This window comes from Aotus nancymaae, unplaced genomic scaffold (assembly GCF_030222135.1).
Source record: "Aotus nancymaae isolate 86718 unplaced genomic scaffold, 86718_ANA_hifiasm-v0.15.2.pri h1tg000018l, whole genome shotgun sequence".
NCBI classification, from domain to species: Eukaryota; Metazoa; Chordata; class Mammalia; order Primates; family Aotidae; genus Aotus; species Aotus nancymaae.
In genome coordinates, this window is record NW_026988430.1 from 23,846,327 (window position 1) to 23,862,872 (window position 16,546).

Consider the following 16,546-nt stretch of genomic DNA (forward strand, 5'->3'; position numbering starts at 1 on the left):
CAGGTGCAGTGGCTCACACCTGTAATTCCAGCACTTTGGGAGGCTGAGGCAGGCGAATCATCTATCAGGAGTTTGAGACCATCCTGGCCAACATGGTGAAACCCTGTCTCTACTAAAAATATAAAATTAGCTGGGCATAGTGACACACCTGTAGTCCCAGCTACTAGGGAGGCTGAGGCAGGAGAACCGCTTGAACCCAGCAGGCAGAAGTTGTGGTGAGCCAAGGTTGTGCCATTGCACTCCAGCCTAGGTGACGAGAGTGAAACTCCATCTCAAAAAAAAAAAAAAGGCAAACATTCTAGAAAAGGAAAATGAGAGTCCTATCCTTTTCTGGAGCTCCATCTTAAGAGGTCTTTGGACAAAGGGGAGCAAGCTAGAGGAGGGTAACCAAGAGGGTGACTGGGTTTTCAATCAAGTCACATAAGGAATGGCAATAGAACTGGCACCTTTGAGCCTAGAGCAGATCGCTGTCTGTGAATATCATCTGAGGCAATGGGACTAGCCTCATGACACAAAGCTGGTCCCTATGGTGGAGATTCTGGGAAGCCGAGTCAGACAGTGGGCTCTTTTCAAGGCAGAGCTGTCTGAAGGTGGAATAACCTGTCTCGTGAGGAAGCAGTTCATCACTAGAGATGCACAAACCAGAACTGGTGACCACCTTTCAAAGATGCCAAGGTACCTTTCAAAACTCCTTCCAAGCCTGAGAGAGCTCCTCATTCTACAAGAATACAAGGAATATTAAAATTCCTCATTTTACAGATGAAGAAAAGGGGGAAACTGACATGCATTGAGCACCTACTTTGTCCTAGGCACTTTAGGCATATATGACTTGATTTTAAAGGATGAGGACCAGGGAGGTTGAGTGGTTCACCTAAGGCTGCACAGCAGTCTAGATATAGAACCCACTTCCCCAGACTCCAATTCTAGAGCTCTCTCCACTGAACCTCCTGTCCCTGTTGAATAATTAAACATATGTTCATTGCATGTTTATTGCATACCTATTCTGAATGGACACTAATGTGGTCCAGAAAAGCATATTTTTCTGGAAAATAGCATACAGGATATTTGTAAAGTCATGGGGTCTTTGCTCTGCAGAATTTCACTGCCTAGTGGGCAGGTACAGGTGCCATCTCTGCATTGCTTGATTTAATGTGAATTGTGTCCCAGAGTTGTGCAACGTGGTAGCCCCAAATAGACTGATAAGGAAATAGGAGGCAATTTGGCAAGTTTTTTTTCTCTTTCTTTCTTTTATATCAAGCTGATGTCTTTGGTTTTTCAGCAGGCAAGTTTTTAATGAAATCACATACAAAGTGCCATGGGAAGGCAGAAGGCATGATTAACTCTACCAGGGAAGTGAATCCAGGAAAAAGGAGGTGATGGCCGAGCAAAGCCTTGAAGGGTATGTAAAAAAACAAAGGGCAGAAGAGCATAATATGTATATTCATGCCACAGACATTTATTGAGCAGTTCCAGGTTTCCAGGGATAGGTGACTAATTCACTGTTGAGTAAGGGAGACAGACAAATCACCAATAAATTGCTGTAGCGTATAAGTGTAACCGTGAAAACGTACTCACCAGGCAAAAGTGGCAGTAGCTCCTTCTGGAATAAAGTGAGGGGTCTGGGAAAGCTCCTAGAGAAGTGATATCTGAGATTTTAGGAACAGAAATAAATATTTTCCAGGCTGATAATAAAAGGCAGTTGGGAGAGAGGGAAAAGCATTCTAAGCAGAGGGAAGGGCATGTGCTAAGTGTCTGACTCTTGAAAGATGATTCAGTCTGTCTTCAGGTGCCCGAAGCAGATCTGAAAGCCTTGAGATGAAAATGTTGGCATGGTAGGCAACCAAGTGGGAGGTAGAATTGACATACAGGCATTTGGCCAGGACCCACCAGGTTTCCAGATGAGTGGGGAAACAGCATTGGTGTGCATCGGGGTTGAGGAGGCTTAGCAACCTTCTCTTCAAAGCCATGCCCCAGATTGAGAGCTGGAAGAGAAAAGTGTGAGCCATAAATCCCTGGCTCCTCCTGCTGTGCCCAGCACTACAAAGCTAGGAGTCTCCACCAGCTCTCCAGTCCCACCGCTGCGACCCCTGCTAATCCAGCCTCCTGGCCCATCTGACACACGCTTCCACTTAACATTTTGTCAGCGACTCTATAAATGAGCTCTCCCTGACCTTCAATCCCTGGCTAATTGCTGGTTTCATGTACAAGACTAGCTTAATTTTATGTGATAATTACCTGAGAGTAGCAATACATATGGCATTGCATGTTCGAAATGTCAGGCCTGGAAATCCACCAAGTGGCCATAGGCAGGGGCAAGGGGAGGAGGCAGCCAGGGGCCACGAGGAGAGACAAAAAATGCAGACACCCAATGCAAACAGAACTCCAGGGAAGCAGGGCCTGGCCTCCAGCAGGGCTCAGAATCCTCGGCAGGCCAGTACACCCAGGGCACAGGCCAGAGGAGCAGCGCATGCCATAGCCACACGTGCACAGGTGCACCTCTTGGAGAAACACCAGCCAGGTCAGAGGCACGGTTCATACCCGCTTTCAGTCACCCTTTCCACACATGCTCACTGAGTCCCTACTGTGTGCCAGGCAGTGTACAGGCAATTGCACTCGTCTCAAACTCCCACCCCACCCAGGGAAGGTGGAAACATGGAGGATATGTGTGAGTTGTCACAGTTATTTGGGGGATGCTATAGGCACTGAAGAAGCAAGGCCCAGGAGTGCTAAATGGCCCACACAGTCCCGTTCAGTGAAGAATTGGCCTTCCTCTTGCTTGAGCCCAGGAATTCGAGACCAGCCTGGGCAACATGGTGAGACTCCATTTCTATGAAAAAAAAAATTTTTTTTTGAAAAACAATTATCTGGGCTTGGTGGTGTGCACCTGTAGTCTCAGCTACTCAGGAGGCTGAGGCAGGAGGATTCCCTTGAGCCCAGGAGGTCAAAGCCACAGTGAGCTGTGTTCTTGCCACTGCACTCCAGCCTGGGCTACAGAACAAGACTCTGTCTCAATTTAAAAAAAACCTCCCCAAATGCCTGTGGTGGCCCCACTGTGAAACACTCTGTTGAGAACCATCACATCTAAGCCAGGACCTCAGCCCAGAAGGAGCCAAGTGTCCTGTGGGACAAATGGGGAAGGAAGACAATGGCAAGGAACTGTGCTACCTGAGAGTAATCGAAGGGAACCCAGGAACACTTGGCAGCTGAACTGACAGAGTCCAGAATTCAGAGAAGTCCTCCCTTTAAAAGTGCCATTTCAGAACTAAGCTAATCTGGGCGCGGTGGCTCACGCCTGTAATCCCAGCAATTTTGGAGGCCGAGGCAGGCAGATCACCTGAAGTTGGGAGTTCGAGATCTGCCTCACCAACATGGAGAAACCAGTCTCTATTAAAAACACAAAAAAATTAGCTGGGCATGCTGGCACATGCCTGTAATCCCAGTCACTGGGGAGGCTGAGGCAGGAGAATCGCTTGAACCCAGGAGGCGGAGGTTGCAGTGAGCTGAGATCATGCCACTGTACTCCAGCCTGGGCAACAAGAGTGGAACTCTGTCTCAAAAAAAAGAAAAAAATGGAAGGACAGAAGGAAGGAAGGAAGGAAAGAAAGAAAGGGAGAGAAAGAAACAAGGAAAGAAGGAAAGAAAGAAAGGGAGAGAAGGAAGGAAGGAAGGAAGGGAGCGAGAACTAAGCTAGACACAAAAGGATTAACGTGGCAGGATTCCACTTCCATGAAGTACAAGAGGAGTGAAAGTCATGGAGAAAGAAGTAAAAGGCTAGCTGCCAGAAGCTGGGGGGCGGAGGGGAAGATGGGGAGTTTTGCTTAATGGATACAGGGTTTCAATTTGAGATGATGAGAAAGTTCTGGAGATGGACAGTGGTGACGGTTGTGTAACAACGTGAACGTACTTAATGCCACTGAACTGTACACTTCAAAATGGTGGAAAATGGTAAATTTTATGTATATTCTACCACAATTTAAAAAACACAATGTTTACAAATCTTAGTTGTGCACCGCCACCCCCCACCGCAAAAAGGTCACTTCAGCTGCATTCTGAGGAAGGGGCAGGACACAGCTCATCTATTCATTTGCTGCGCAATAGTTGAACAGCACCTGTAAGGCACAGGTGTGGAAGAATTTCTGTCTTCTGCATCTCAGGTTGGATAAATAAAGCAAGGTCTCTGCCTCACGGTGCTTCAGTCCAGCTGGCAAGAGAAGCACGTCTCTCCAGTACACAGGAGAATGAATCCAGAGGGAGGACCAATACGACTCAGTGGAAACACAGCGAGGAGAAAGGAAGTGCACCTGGGAGGACACGGGGAATGAACGCTCTTTGGAGAAGTGGCTATGACATGCTCTTGAGAGGTGAGTGGCACTTGTACAGGCTGACATGGAGGAGAAGCCAGCCCAGAAACTGCCTCTTTCCTGGACTGACTCTGTCCCCAAGGCCCATTTGCGGCAAGGGAGCTATTTACTATAGGAAGTGAAGACCCATTTTTCTCCCAGCACCTTTGGTGCCTGGAACAGCGCTTGGCACGAAAATAAGTAAATACAAAACGGTATCTGTGTGTGTCTGCACCACGTGCCACACACCTGGGTACACACATCCCCTACAGAGAGACAGCTCAGGTCCATTTTTCCTCATCACTCCAGGGAACAGGGCAAGGCAGGGAAGGTCTAGGGCCCTATGGTGGTGGGGCAGGGGAACATGGGCAAAGGAGAAAGGGTGCCCCTGGCCCCCTGGGAGGGACCTTCTGTGGGATGCCCAGGTGCACACACACTCGGAGGCACACAGGCCACAGGATCAGGTAAGAGGCACAGTCCCAGATGAAGGCAAGTTCTAAAAACCCTTTTAGCCTCCTCACCCATGGAACTGTGTACTCCTAAGCTGTGTTGGAGTAAATTACTTGCTTAATGAGATTTCAATTAACAAAAACAAATTAAAATCACTTTGGTAATTAAGCTGCTGTGAACCTCGCCAGCAGCTCTCCCTCAGACCTCAGATTTCCATGGGGAAGGAGCTGGGAACGGGGGTCCACTTGGACTCAGGCAGCAGTGCTGCTGGAATCTTGGCAGGGCAGGGGGCTCCCCACCTTGGGGCTTCCACCCCGGAAGTTGCAGCTTCCTGAAGCCAGAGTGGGTGAAAGGGAGGGGGCGGTACACAGCAGGCAACATGGGCTCTAAACTGACATTCACATCAAAGCCCTGCCACTTGGTGGTTGTGTGACCTAGGACACATTAATTAACCTGTCTGAGCCTCAGTTTCCTCATCTGCAAAATAGGGTAATACTAGTAACCGACATCACTGGGTTGTGGGAAGATTAAAGGAATGAATGCATGCAAAAATTTAGAGGCTGGGTGCAGTGGCTCACACCTGTAATCCTAGCACTTCAGGAGGCCGAGACAGGTGGATCACAAGGTCAGGAGTTCAAGACAAGCCTGGCCAAGATGGTGAACCCTCGTCTCTACTAAAAATTACCAAAAAATTAACCGGGTGCAGTGGCAGGCACCTGTAATCCCAGCTACTTGGGAGGCTGAGGCAGGAAAACGGCTTGAACCCGGGAGGCAGAGGTTGCAGTGAATTGAGATCACACCACTGCACTCCAGCCTGGAGACAGAGTGAGATTCTGTCTCAAAAAAAGAATTTAGAAGAGGGCCTGTCCCACAGCAAAGGCTCTTAACTCACTTTACCCTGCGTGGTGCTATGGGGGATTTCTTTAGCCTTATGATTTGCCTTGTCCTGAACCCCAACCCCTCCAGGGAAGCCCTTTTCCTCTGAGTTAGGTGAATGAAGATCTACCCACAGAGACTCCCTTGGAGGTAAGGTTTCTCCAAGTTCTGGCCCACCCAGGCCCCCATCTCTTTTCGTCAGAGCCAGCAGCTCAAATCTGGGAGCCATAACACTCGTGTCTCTTGAAGAACAAACACTCCTGTCTCTGGATCACAAAATCACCCCCACTCTCCCACATGGGAGGCCTGGAGGGGTGATACCATGCTGATATCACTGGCCCCATTCCGCAGATGAGAAAAAGGATTTAACGGCTTACCTAGTGGCTCAAAGAGAGCAGCAGTGCCCAGTGCTGGCCAGAATCCAAGGAGCCCGCATTCGAATCCCATGCTAACAAAACTGTGAACAAGCACAGCCTTTCTGGAGAGCACAGTGCTAAGTGTATAAGAAATTGAAATTGAAATGATTAAGGTTTTAGATTTTTTTTAATTCTTAAAAGTTTGTAGCATTTACACTTTTGAAGTTATTAGAGCAAAAACTATACTAAGCCTTTTGGGACAGCAGAGTGTGTGTGTGTGTGTGTGTGTGTGTTTTACATATAACATGTTTTATTTATGGATATTGATATGTATACACAAGTACATGTACACACACCCCAAATGCCAAATGTCATTTTTCTCTGTGGTGGTAGAAATTACAGATGGTTTTCGTTTTACATGTTCATTCATTCATTTGCACAACAAATATTTTTATTTTTATTGATTTTTAATTGTTTGAAGACAAGGTCTCACTGTTGCCCAGGCTGGAGTGCAGTAGCACGATCTCAGCTCACTGCAGCTTGACCTCCTGGGCTCAAGTGATCCTCCCACCTCAGCCTCCTGAGTAACTGGGACCACAAGTATGCACCACTGAGCCCAGCTAATTTTTTATTTTGCAAAGACAAGGTCACTCTGTGTTGCCCAGGTTGGTCTTGCGGTCCTGGACACAAGCAGTCCTCCTGCCCTGCCCTCCCAAAGTGCTAGGATTACAGGCATGAGCCACGGTGCCTAGCCAACAAGTATTTTTAGTGTGTGTAAAACAGCACAATGAACATGACAGACTTAATCCTGTCTTCGGGGAACTCACGGCCTGTTGATGAAGATGGACATTGGACACAAAACGACAAGGTGAATACTGTAGAAGAGGAAGGGTGGGGCCTCAGAAGCCCATTGCAGAAGGAGGCAGTGGAGGGCGTGAGGTCTGCCATCAACATTTAATTCTTTTGTAATTAGACTAAAATAAAACAATTCATACATTTTAAAAATGAACCCCAGGGGTCCCATAACTAGTTAGTAACAGAACTGAAAGTAGAAACTAAAAGCCTTCTGACTACCAGGCAAATCGGGGTTTTTTTGTTGTTTTTTTTAAATTTAACTGACACCCATAGCCCGGAAAGTTTGAACAGCATCCTAGTCTTCAGTAAAAACTATCTCAAAACTCTCAAAGGAGATGTCTGTCAGAAGTGGTTGTATCATCTATGTACCTCGTGTCAGATAGAGGAGATGTCCCCATTCATACATCCATGTCATCCAAGACGTTGGGTACACACACACACACACACACACACACACACCACCTCTGACTCCTCCTGGCATGCCCTCCTGCATTTGTGTGGCCTTTCTGGGTGATGAGAGATGTCACTGGGATCCAGAAAGGCTCACTCCAATTGGCCACGCACACACACCCCATGCCACATGGTACTGGGTCAATGGGCAGTGGGGATCTCACCTCCCCTCATCTCTGGAGGAGTCCCATACATTGCTTGGTCTCAGTGGCCCCAGTCTCCCCACTGGCTGACCTCCAGTCCTGTTTCAACCCACCCTGACTGGGTCTGCCATGCGGGCGCCAAGCAAAAGGGAGAACATCTCAGCACCCAGAACCTCCCACCATCTGCTCCTTCCGGCTCCCTGAGAAGTGCTAATCTCCCAGGGCCCTTCCCCAAAGGCCCCTTTGCCCAGGGAAAGGTGAGGGCAGTTGCCATCCTCTAAGTGCCCAGCTTGGGTGAGGGCTGCTGGAGCTGTGATGCCCTCCACCGGGAGATCCCACCCGATGCCATGCTCTGTCCCCTCCTCCCCGCAGACTTCATGTATCATATTTTGTGCTGACTTCAGACAATCAAGGGAGGAGGACACAGAGTTGTACTTTCCAAGTAGCTGGCAACCCTTAATCAATGTTAATTGGCTCTAATTAGCATATGTTAATTAATGATATTTACTACAAATTAAAGGTATGAGTGCTCCCAGAGGGTTTCCTGTTCATCCAATTAGTGCCAATTAGTTGCAATTAACACGTGTAAATGAGATTCCATTGAACCCAAAACAAACAGCACAGAATCTCTCAGATTCCCCCTTGCACCTTTTCAATCCGCCAGAGGAGGGGGGTGGAGCGTGGAAGGTGAGGGAGAGACAGGAGAGAGACCCTCTAGGCTGATCTCTTGTAGCAAGCTGACCCTCTCACACACCAGGAATGGGAGCTGGCAGAGCCACGCAGGGCAGAGCAAGCCCCTGAGCATGCCCTGCTGCCCCTGGCTGCCCCTAGGGAGGGCTCCCTGGAAAGGGCTCTGGTCTTGAGATGCTCTTTAGAGCCAGGGGCCATCCCTCTGAACCTGCCAGGGCTTAACCCAGTGCATGGCACATAGTAGGTGCTCAGTAAAAATAAAATTGGGGGCCAGGCACGGTGGCTCACGCCTATAATCCCAGCACTTTGGGAGGCCAAGGTGGGCGGATCAGCTGAGGTCAAGAGTTTGAGACCAGCCTGGCCAAGTTGGTGAAACCCCATCTGTACTAAATTTACAAAAATTAGCCTGGCGTGGTGGTAAGCACCTGTAATTCCAGCTACTCGAGGGGCTGAAGCAGGATAATCGCTTGAACCTGAGAGGTGGAGTTTGCAGTGAGCCGAGATCATGCCACTGTACTCCAACCTGGGCGATAGAGTGAGACTCTGTCTCTAAATAAATAAATAGGATGAATTAAAAGTTGGTTTCTTTGTATCAAGGTCCAATATCTTTAAATATATAAAATTAAAGGCCGTAGTGATTTTTTTTTTTTTTTGAGACAGAGTCTCGCTCTGTTGCCAGGCGCCAGGTTGGAGTGCAGTGGTGCGATCTCAGCTCACTGCAACCTCCGCCTCCTGGGTTCAAGCAATTCTCCTGCCTGAGCCTCCCGAGTAGCTGGGATTACAGGCGCATGCCACCACACCCAGTTAATTTTTGTATTTTTTTAGTAGAGACGGGGTTTCACCATGTTGGCCAGGATGGTCTCGATCTCTTGACCTCGTGATTCGCCCACCTCAGCCTCCCAAAGTGCTGGGATTACAGGTGTAAGCCACCGCGCCCGAGTGGTTTTTTTAAAGCATGCAGTGTTCTCTTCTCCATAAGGTCTTCCCAAGGGGCCTCCCAAGGAGCAAGGTAGTATTTGCCTCTCTGATGTAATTTTAATATAATCTATATATGTCCACAGAGATTTTACTTCACTGCTAATGCTATTTCTTTTTTACTCAACTACTCGCTGAAGGCCTAAACCTCTGTTATGGTTTGGGCCTCAGAGAAACAGCTTCCACGAACAGTCAACTACTACCCTCACGTCTGTCATCCCAGCCCCGTGGTTCACACCTGTAATCCCAGCACTTTGGGAGGCTGATTCAGGAGAATCACTTGAGGCCAGGAGTTTGAGACTAGCCTGGGCCACATAGCAAGACCCCATCTCTATCTTTTTTTTTAAAAAAAATGCCACCTCAAATTCTCCACCACACAGAACCCTCTGTGAAACGTGATCATTTCAGATTGCCTCAGCGTCGCCTTCCACAAAGCAAGGGAGTATGCTGAGATGGCCCTAAAGCCCTTTCGACCTGATGTTCTAGGATTTCGGAGGTCCTCTGCAGAACGCTGGCCCCACTTCTCTGCTGATAGGCAACCATAGGAAGCCTTGGTTTTCCTCCTTCGTAGGGGATCTGTCCCATCTGTGATGGCCTAACAGGTCCTGCTCACCCTCAGACCTTTGTCACTGATTCCATGTCATCTTCCGCCCCTACCCCGACCTTTTCTGGGATAGTGATGAACCACCAGACATGGTCCCCAAGAGATGAAGCCTCAGAAAAAGTTCTCCATCACCCTGATCAGACCAAAGTTGATTCAGAGGCCAGGGGGAGGACCGCAGCCAATGGCGCTTGGTAAAAAGAGCTCAACTGGATTAACTTCAGGGAGGGGCATGCAGCTGCAGGATGGATGTCTGTCCTGAGGACTCTTGGGGCTCACTCTTTCTTCCTTGCCACTGCACCCTACCCCAGGGCCAGTGGGACATGTGGGAGGGGGTCTGGAAGCAAGTGAAAAGGACCCTCTGCTGAGTGCTGTTCCTCCCAGCAAAAATAAAACTACCGCAGTTGGATGCCTCTCCGGGCCAGGCACAGTGCTAAGCCATTGACATGATTTCCATTTAAACGGGGTGCCATTTGCTCCATCTTTATCTCCACGTGCTGCGGGCATCTTGGGCTGCACCTGATCAGCTTTGGGACTGATGATCAGCCAATTCTGGCCATAGAACAGGAAGGTTGCAGTACATGGTGAGGAAAATGCTGCCCACTGTGTCTTCCCCATCAGCGCGCGTGTGCGCGCGCACACACACACACACACCCCTCTCATCTCTCTTGGCCAGGTGGATGCTCTCTTCTCTCTCAGCCAGGGCTGAGGCTAGATCCAGAGAGAGGAGGCTGCCACTAAGAAGTCCACAGGAAAAAAGCTAAAGGAATCAGGTACCTGAGTGGGGCAAATTCTCAGCTTTCTTTTCTTTTTTTTCTTTTTTTTTTTTTTTTTTGAGACAGTCTTACTCTGTTGCCCAGGCTGAAGTGTATGGCACAATCTCAGCTCATTGCAACCTCTGCCTCCCAAGTTCAAGCAATTCTCCTGCCTCAGCCTCCCAAGTAGCTGGGATTATAGCCATGTGCCGCTACGCCTGGCTAATTTTTTGTATTTTTAGTAGAGACGGGGTTTCAACATGTTGACCAGGCTGGTCTCGAACTCCTGACCTCAGGTGATCCATCCGCCTTGGCCCCCAAAGTGCTGGGATTATCGGCATGAGCCACCGCACCCAATCTAAATTCTCAGCTTTCAATGACAAGAACTTTGCCTCCAAACCAGCAATTCTGGGTGCCCATGAAACTCGAGGACAGAGGAAAGGGACACAGGTAAAGTGTCTGCTTTTTATCCCACTAATGCCTCTTGAGAAGTGATATCTCTGTAAAGCCAAAGTTCCTGAGATGAGGTTTAACATGGCCACTTTGGAAGGAAAAAAAACCTCTCAGTTCCAGGAATGTAACAACAGAAAATAATTAAGGTCTAATAAGGTCAGTGTTCCACCTTAACACCTTTTCAGTTCCACTTAAAACCTCTACTAATTCGCCAAGAAAAACCAGCCTCACTTGGGTCTTATTATTTGAATCACGTCCTGTCTCTTAATTTAAACGAAAGACTCACATAAGGAATTTTTTTTTATTTTAAATTACAATGCCGACTTTCTTCCAGTTGATTACGGTATATGACTCTCTGTTGGAAGGCCATTATTTTTTGCTATGATTTACAAAGCATTTAAAGCGAAATCAATGTAATAAATATCGAAGTATTGTAATAGATAATTCCATATATTTAACCGGAGACACAGTGCAGCCCTGGTTGAGGCAGTCAGGAGACGAGCAGGGTGAGGATGGGGTGGGGGAGACACCTGGTATCCTCTTCTTTTTTTCCTCCCCTTTTCTTTTCTCTGCATTCATTTAGCCAGGATTCACCCAGCCCTCCCTAAGACTCTGCACACTGGAATTGGGACTGTGGGGAGTCGTGGGTGTCCAAGATGCATCCCCCAGAGGCCACGGACTGTTAGGAGAAATTCCTCTGCCACAACCAGCTGGTGAATACTGGAGGCCACCATGGGGAGGAGGCCACACTAGCACCCTCTAAGGAGCTGTGATGGGAGGAGCTTTCTCATCACAGCAGAGGAGAGGTCTTGGTGTGGTGGAGGGTGGGGGCAGGTCGGGAAAGGCTTTCGCTAGCATCTCCTCCTCTCTTCTCCCTGCTCCTCCCTCCCCTTCTTAACTCCTCCTTTCCCTCTTCCCCCCCTCTGCCCTCCTCTCATTCCTGTCTCTTCCCTCCCTGGACGAAGCTATCTCTAGGCCTCTGGCAGCAGCCAGTACCCAATGGCCTTTGACGGAATGAGCTCAGCTCAGGACAATCAGCCCAGCATTTGCCGCTGTGAAAGCCCCTGACGAGGGGAAGAAGGTGAAGGCGGATAGGGTGCCCAGGCTTCATCCACCCTCTCAAGCGTGTGACCTTGTGCTCGCCCCCAGTGAGAGCCCATAGCAATGTCTGCAGGGCTGGTCACTTTGAGCCTGGCTGCCCCGGGCCAGGGAGCAAATTTCAAGCTGCCCTCCTTCCTGTGCACCCCCATCTCAAAAAGGACCCAGAAGCAGGTTCCTCTCCAGCTAGCCCCTGACCTGCCACCCCACAGGAGCACCCCCGATCCCGCCACTTCTTCCTGGCCTCAGAGCCATTGTGTGTGGGTCACATGTCTGCTCCCAGGTGGGCTCTGCCCCCAGGTTCCTGGCTGGATTTAGAAACTCATGCCCCCCAGTGAGGGGGGCACAGATGTGCCACCAGCTATGGGTGGGCCCAGATAACACCTCTCCTCCGCAGGTGCTGTGCTCCGCTGCAGAGCTGCTTGAGTGCCGGAGATCTTAGTAAGGGCTTTGTGGACTCCACGCTGCAGCTCATGATGCGGTATGGAGAGCCCACTTTGAGGAGATCCCAGAGAAAGAAGATGTATGGTCCCTAGCCGACCCACCCCAAGCCTGAACCCAAGCCCCAAGTCCCTAGCTCTGAACAGATTTCACCATAAATCCCAGGAGGGGACGTGCAGAGGGAAAGGGAGCAGAGAAAAGAGATTTACAGCGAACTTGCTTCCTGACACCTCTTTGGCCCATCCCATAAAATAACAATATCACCAGATAAATCACACAGTCTCAGGGAACCTCGCCCTTGTCTTTGTGGGGTCTTTGAGGGGAGATGGGGGAACATGGTCGGAGAGGTCCACCCAGCTGTGTTCTCCCTGGCAAATCAGTTCCAGCTGGCATGAGGAGGCTCAGATTTAATCCCTGGGCTATGCATGGGGTGGTGGGGTAGGAACGAAGTATGGAAGAAGAATGTTGGCTATGGACACCCAAGAGACAGCATGGCACAAGAGATTCAGCATGAGCTTTGAATTCCTAGGTGTGTGGCCTCAGACAAGTTGCTTAACCTCTCTGGGCCTTGGTTTATTTCTCTGCAAATGCAGGGCATTTGCATGGAATAATGTATGGTGCTTAAAATACGAGAACTATCATAGCCACAAATGTTTTCTCTCATCTAGGATACAAAATGCTGTGGCCATGTTCCCAGCAGAGGGAATCGAATGTTGAGCCCTCTGCAGAGACACCACACTCCCTTGTCCTCTCTGGCTATTTTCTCAGCCTTGGTCTTTGAGCTTAGAAAGGCAGGGCTCTCCATTAACTCACAATGTTTCTTCCTCTCCCCAGGCCTGTTTCCCATCTATAAAATGAGGAGGTGGAAAGTACTTGGTCTTTAAGGCCCAGTCCATTGTTAAGATAAAATCTCAAATCAGGAGCAATTTCTAACCGTAACTAAAGGGAGCAGGCGGGACCCAGACGCTGCGGGCAGTGAGGCCAGCCGAGACTGGCATGGGCATGCAGCCCAGGGTGGATGCTGTCACCGTCCTAGGAAGGGACTGTAGGGCTCCATCCAGCTGGTCCCACAACTCTGACCACCCCAAGTGAGAGATTCCTCTGCCTGCAGCCTGCAAGGCCATGGACACCGCCTGAGGTATCGCACTGAGGGACCTTCGCCCAGAGAAAGCGCCATGTTCCCGGAGCTGGGAGCTGGGTGGGTGAGGCTCCATCCAGGCTCATGCGTCATACCTGGAGCAACCTCGTGCTTCCCTTCCTACCTGTGCGGTCCCTCGTCCCAGCAGTCCTCCCCAACCCTGTGTCTTCCCCTCCCATCAGCGTCTCCAGCTATTAAGGATGATGGCTCGGGCCTGGGCTCCAACCTTCCAGCCTCCGCCCTCTCTCTCTCCGTCCTTCCTTCTTTCCTTCCTCCTCCTGCTTTTCCATCTTCTCCTTGTACTTGATTTCCTCCCCTCTCTCCTTCCTTCTCCAGTTCCTCCCTTTTCCTCCTGCACTGTTGGATTTCTGGCCTGTTTGATTTCTTCTTCCTCTTCGCCACTCATTTCTTTCTTTTCATCCTCCTCCCAGTCCTTCTTTCTGCTTTGTCACCTCCTTCATTTTCTTCTCTCTCTGGCTGACTCAGGAGAACAGAGGTGGCCCTATCTGGAGGGAGGGGTGAGTGTGTTAGGGGGTGAGGGTGGCAGGCTGAGGGGGGCAGTGGTCTGGCCTGAGCCCCTCTGGTATTGCTCCAGCCCTAGCTGCAGGAGGATCAGGAGTTCACCCGCAGGGCAGCTGTCAGCGGCTCAGTGGATGGATGAGTGAAAGTGTAGGGGGTAGGGAGGTGAAGTTACTGGGGAGGGGGCCCTCTTTAAATAAAAATGAAAGGAGCTTGGTGGATGAAGTAACAGGGACAGTTTCATAATAAGCCTTGCCCAAGGCACCTCTGCCAGGGGACCCAGCCCTCCTGTCCACCTGCCTCCAATCCTGTGCCCTGTCCCCATCCCCAAAGTTTCCTTCAGCACAGAGGCCTGTTTCTTTCTCTGATCCTTTGGGCAGGTCAGAGAGCAGGCAATCCCCCAACTCAACTCCCCAGAACCCCGCCCTAGCCTTCCCCATCTCCCACTGTGGGGTGGCTGGGATTGGAACCCTGGGCAACCTGCTCACAGAGTGATGTCTGGGCAGATTAGCACCCCAAAGCTGGCAGGGCTATTAGGAGGCATTTGTGGGGGAGGGGACGAGGGGAGGCGAAGGGGATTTTCCATTCTCTGAGCAACTGGATTACACAGTCAGGGGATCAGGGAAGAACTGCTACTTAAGCTGCCTGTGCCCTGGCTCTCTGCCTCTCATGGGCTCAGCAGGGATCTTAGCAAGCTCTGCCTTGCCTGCTTTTGAAGAATCTTTTTGTAACTTGAGTCAGGTTTAGGGGCAAAACCCAGTGTCATCTCCTGCCCAGCCCTGAGCTATTACACCAAGCAGGAGCTCAAGAGGGCTCCACTTGCTACCACCTCTGCTGAGCCTCACCTTCCACAGAGCCCCCAGGTCTGGAGGTAGATCTTGAAGGTGTGACTCAGAGCAGTGCAGTGACTTGCTCTGAGTCACGCCTCGAGTGAAAGGCAACCAGGATAGCTCCCTGACGGTGGACTGGATTTATGGGAGCATGTTCTCTGCAGTGAGCCAGGACTATGCCAGGGACTGGAAGGAGCCCAAGACTCTGCTGTTCCCCTTACAAGAAAGAAATTTGCAGGCTGGGCACGGTGGCTCACGCCTGTAATCCCAGCACTTTGGGAGGCCAAGGCAGGAGGATCAATCGAGCCCAGGAGTTCAAGACTAGCCTAGATAACATAGGGAGACATCTCTACAGAAAAATTTAAAATTAGCCAGACGTGGTGGCATGACCTGTGGTCCCAGCTACTTGAGAGGCTGAGGTGGGAGGATCAGTTGGGCCCATGAGTTGGAGGCTGCAGTGAGCCATGATCATGCCACTGCACTCTAGCCTGGGTGAAAGAGCAAGACCCTGTCTCAAAAAAAAAAAAAATGAAGGGGGTTTGTTCCTGAGTTTTTTGTCAGCCCAACATATGTGTTAAAGGGTGGGGAACTCCACTCCCATTTGTTCTTTCAGGCTGCAGAAGACCAGACCACAACGGATGGTGAAGAAGACAGGAGACGTAGAGATTAGGTTGAAAAAGTCCCAAGTCTTAAAGCCTGCTCCCAGCCTTATCACTAACTTGCTGTGTGACCCTGGACAAACCACCTCTCCTCTCTGAGCTTCAGTTTTCTTATCTGCAAAATGGAGGTAAAAACATCTCTTTCAAGCATTGTCTCGAAGGGTGAATAAGACAAGGTACTAGAAGAGCATCAAGCACAGCCCCCGGCACATGTAGCTGCACCCTCAATAACAGTGGAAGCAAAGTCTTTTCCCTAGAAGCTGGTGGAAGCAGAATCTTTCACACAGGAGCAGTGCCCACTCCCTAGGGTAGGAGGCCCTGCTGCACAGCCACGCAAGTGGTTCTTCCCACCAGGAGGGCAAATCAGTCAGATTCAGCAAGATTGGCCTCCCCGACCTGGTATAAGGTTACTGAGGGGTCATGACCCCATAGCTGGGGTCCACTTTCTAGAAACAGTCCTCACACAAGAGTCCCAAAGACCCCCACCCTAGCCCTGTGTGGCCCCTGAAGGCCTTTTGCTAACAAAGTGGTCATCTCTGACCTTCCTGATGGGCCTATGCTTCTTCCAGCCAGAAAATGTCTATGATCCCGCGACCCCTAGAAGCCCTGCCTTGCTAATGGTTTTATGATCTTCCCTACAGAATTCTCTCTTTGCCCTCCATATCCCCCAGTCCCTTTCAGTAGGTCTTAGTCAAAATAAACAACATTTATGACCAGAGCAGGATTCAAGGTCTGCATTGCAAACAAATGCAGAGCTCTTTGAAGGTGCCCGGGGAATCCATCACATCCTGGGGTGTGACGTTCCCCAGGCCCAAGGGGAGGTGGGCCCTGGGAAGGGACTCAAGCCTGGGAAGCTGGGCCCCATCAGAGTTTAGAATCTGAGGATCCTGTGCTGCCTCTTCCTCCTCAGCACCAAG

General features: G+C 50.0%; 1 long non-coding RNA gene across 1 annotated transcript in view; it reads right to left on the bottom strand.

The window, feature by feature from the left end:
* Nucleotides 1-1,436: 1,436 nt before the first annotated feature.
* The window catches only part of LOC110569078 (uncharacterized), a 28,263-nt gene continuing 13,153 nt past the window's right edge, over nucleotides 1,437-16,546 (bottom strand). Inside the window, exon 4 of the long non-coding RNA XR_010343349.1 lies at nucleotides 1,437-1,982. This is a non-coding gene — a long non-coding RNA (uncharacterized LOC110569078). The remainder of the gene's footprint in view (nucleotides 1,983-16,546) is intronic.